The sequence below is a fragment of the Octopus bimaculoides genome, chromosome 7 (genome assembly GCF_046866305.1).
Source record: "Octopus bimaculoides isolate indiv1 chromosome 7, ASM4686630v1, whole genome shotgun sequence".
In the NCBI taxonomy this organism is placed as follows: Eukaryota; Metazoa; Mollusca; class Cephalopoda; order Octopoda; family Octopodidae; genus Octopus; species Octopus bimaculoides.
In genome coordinates, this window is record NC_142934.1 from 19228637 (window position 1) to 19232701 (window position 4065).

At 35.4% G+C, this 4065-nt stretch overlaps 1 long non-coding RNA gene across 1 annotated transcript in view; it reads left to right on the plus strand.

The window, feature by feature from the left end:
• Positions 1-2706, plus strand: part of LOC128248292 (uncharacterized) — a 17831-nt gene extending 15125 nt beyond the window's left edge. The window contains exon 3 of the long non-coding RNA XR_008264528.2: positions 2266-2706. This is a non-coding gene — a long non-coding RNA (uncharacterized LOC128248292). The remainder of the gene's footprint in view (positions 1-2265) is intronic.
• Positions 2707-4065: the final 1359 nt, after the last annotated feature.

The following is a 4065-nucleotide window of genomic DNA, read 5'->3' on the forward strand; positions in this document are numbered from 1 at the left end:
GTGCCAACAACAACAATGCAAGATATTAAAGATTGCAAAACAGCTTGTGAATATAAATAGGATATGATTGGTGAAGACTGTGTACTTAATGATAAAAGTGCATTCACCTTCATAGATGCTGAGTAGAAAGGGGAAAGGAAATGTTGCTATGAGAGGTTGCTGAATGAGAAGAATGCATAGGAGAGAGAGAGAGGGATTACCTTAAGTAGATCTAACAAGTCCAGTAACTGAAATAGCCAGCTATACAGTTGGAAGGGTGATTAAGAATATGAAGACAGAGAAAACAGCTGAATCATTAAAGTTAGCCACCGAGATGCTAGATATATCCAGTAGCATAGAATTTATATTGGCCACTTATATAGTCAATAAGGTTGTAGAGGAAAGGTCCATTCCCAAAGACTAATGTAGCAATATCATAAAGAACTGTTTCAAAAGCTGAGGAAATTTTCTTGAAATAAGTAATACAGAGACAAAAGTGACGGTCCAAGTTATGAAAGTACAAGAACACATCAATGAATAATATCTCAACTAATTTGGAAGATATTGGTTTAGTTAGAATGCAATTCAGGTTTATGTCACAACAGCGTTTAATTGATGTCCTTCATTGTGAAAACGGCTGCAAAAGTTCTTAGCAAAGAGCAAACCATTAATACCTTAGCATTCTTTAATAAGGGAAAAGTTCTGACAAGTTATCATGCTTCGTAGTTATGTAATTGCTAAGAAACTTATTTAAATGGCTTATGAGACCCATACAAGTCATAGGAAACTGTTGGCAAGGTGAAAGGAATAAGTTCAGAGAGCAATTTTTTTGTTTGCAAAATGTCCATTAAAGTTTGTTTCCCAGCCCCTTCCTGTTTATTATAATACTCCAGGTAAGGCAGCAAGCTGACAGAATCATTATCACACTGGGCAAAATGCTTAATGGTATTTCGTTTGCCACTACATTCTGCGTTCAAATTCCGCTGAGGTCAACTTTACCTTCCATCCTTTTGGGGTCGATAAATTAAGTACAATTTAAAGACTGGGGTCGATATAATTAACTCATCCCCCCCCCCCAAAAAAAAATTGCTCCCTTGTGACAAAATTTGAAACCATTACAATACTCCAGGTTGCAACAGGGAATTTTAAAACAAATGATTGTGAAATTGGGGACATCTGTATGCACATGGCTCAGTTATTTTAGTCTTTCTAAGATTTAGAGAAGAAATTTCAAATGCAAAAGAAAAGCCTATGAATTAGAGACCTCAAATTAAAACTAGCAAAGATAAAAGTTTAATTTAGCAGTGGAAAAAGTAGGATTATATTGACATGTGGAAAGCTGCCAAGCTGATGCTTGGGGCAGCTTCACAGATGCTGAAAAGGAGTAGGTGAGAATTTTTTTAATGTCTTAGCTGGAGAAGAAAGGGTAGCAGTCACAACACTTTCCATGGCTTCTGAGACTGGTAGAAGGAACGGAGGAAGATATCAGGGTCCTGGGCTAAACACTTGCAACAGGCACCCAAGGGCAAGATGAACAGATGCTCCATGCAATTTCTCGATTTGCATCAATAGTAATAGTGCAGTTGCACTAGAAGTCATTCAGAAACCACATAGTTCCAAAGCAAACATTTTAACCATGCAGTCATTGCTGTACCTAGTTTAGTTACATCCCAAACAGCAGCTAAATATCTCAGATCATGTATGAGGTTATTTGAATTGCAAGAAACTGCAGTCAAGACTCCTTCCAATCACACCATAGATTTCTAAAGAAGGTAGGACATACTGAATTATTTAGTCTAAATATACTGAAATCTGGAAAAAAAACCCAAAAAACAACTGAATATTTACAAATTAAAAAGGCTAAAGGTTGAGGCAGTAAAAATGGAGAAGAACAATTGCAAGAATGGTGGAAATGGAGGGGAGAAAGGCCTGACAATAAACCAATGGTTGCGTATTGAGGTCGATTTAATCGACTGGCCCCCTCTTTAAAAATTTCGGGCCTTGTGCCTAGAATAGAAAAGAATATTTTTTAGGTATTTCAAAACCAGTTCTAGCCCCTGGATTTTCTAGCATTTAATGAATCTGCGTCAGCTGGATGAAGGTGCTCACAAGAAAAATAAATAAATTTTGGCTTAATGTTTTCTGTTACCATGGGAATTTGCACTGAACACAGCCTTCTTTTCTTACATCTCCAGTATTCTTTTCCTAGTTTTGTATTGCCTGAATGAAAATCGTAGACTACTTTTCTTTTGTTTTTGGTTGATCCTATGAACTTTGTCATTTCAGGATGGGTAAATTAAGAATGTGTAAACTAAATTTGCAACACTCTCTATATACGGCACCATACTTAAGGGAAATAAGGAAAAAGAGAAAGTAAAACTCTTAATAGAGAAAGAAAAAGAACGATAATAACAATCCTATAATGAGGCTCGTTATAATTCAGTGAATATATCATTAGAGATATTTCACCTTGTTTTCTAAAGAGTTTATTTAAAATTGGACAAAAAGTTGTTGGAGAAAAAAAATCATCGGACAAAAAGACATTGGACCAAAAGACATGGATAAAAAGACGTTTGATGAAGTGATGTCAAATGGAAAGATGTAGCACCATTATCACTATCATCAATATGTTCCAGGTTGTACTGCAATCAAATTTCAGTGGTTGCTCCAACGTTGAAATATTATAACTCTGAAAAATTAACCTGACTTCATTATTAAAGTAAATAAATCAACTCACTTTCTCTTAATTTTGGAGTATTTTAGTTTTTGAGTGCTTCACACTTGTAAGCTGAGAAACATAATTATATACCAAACATGTGTTTATAAAAGCCTAACATATGTTTAAATTTATGTGTATATATGTGGCTGTATGGTAAGAAGCTTGCTTCCCAATCACATGGTTCTGGATTTAGTCGCACTGCATGGCACCTTGAGCCAACCAAAACCTTATGAGTGAATTTGGTAGAAGGAAACTGAAACAAGTCCATCATATATATGTATATATATCTATGTATATATATATATATATATATATATATATATATATATATATATATATATATATATATATATATATATATATATACAAAGGAAGAGGCTTGGAAGTGTCATTACGAAAGACTGCTGAATGTGGAGAATGAATGGGAGGAGGAGAGCCTGCCAAATGTTAACCCAGTTGAGGGACCAGCTACCCAAATCGATAGCACCCTGATAGATAAAGCAATTAAGGATATGAAGTCAGGGAAAGCCTCCCTGCCCATCAGTGATCATTGCTGAGATATCTGGTAGTATGGGTTATGGTCTAGTCACCTGTATTGTAAATCAGGTGGTTCATGAAGGAGTCATGCTCAATGACTGGTGTGACAGCACTATACTCAATTTCTACAAAGGTAACAGTGATGACTTAAATAGAAATAATTACAGAGGTATCAAATTGTTGGATCAGGTGATGAAAGTTATGGAGATAGTCATAGCCCAACTAATTAGGGAGAGAGTTAGCTTAGATGAGATGCAGTTTGGTTTTGTGCCAGGGAGAAGCACCACTGATGCTATATTTCTAGTAAGGCAGCTGCTGGAGAAATATATAGCCAAAGATAAACCTCTGTGCTTGGCCTTTGTTGATCATGCTAATTTCATATCTTGCCAGTTTTTGTACATCCTCTACATTTAATGCTTATATCTTACTGCCATGCTGCATTAAACTTGGTTCACAAGCATCATAGAATCTGCCCTTCACTCAGATAGAGAATCCTCAGCCAGTAGAAGTAAGAGCTCTGTATATTTTTTCCACTCCATTCTTGCTTCAGCCTGCTTTCAAAACCCCTGCCTCCACAACTAATTAGCTCACTTAATAACAAATGACAAAAACCTTTCCTTGCTGAATAAAACGAAAAAAAGAATATTAATCACTGACTAATACTGTTTTTATTTTCTTTAACACATAAGTAGCTGTAGTTAGCTTTTTCCTGGATTCACATTTAACAGAAAAAAGAAAAGATAGAAATTTTAAAAAATGTTATTGGTTCATGGTAATGAAAATAACCTTACCCAAAGGAAAGCTATGGACTATCAAGTGGAAGAATATAC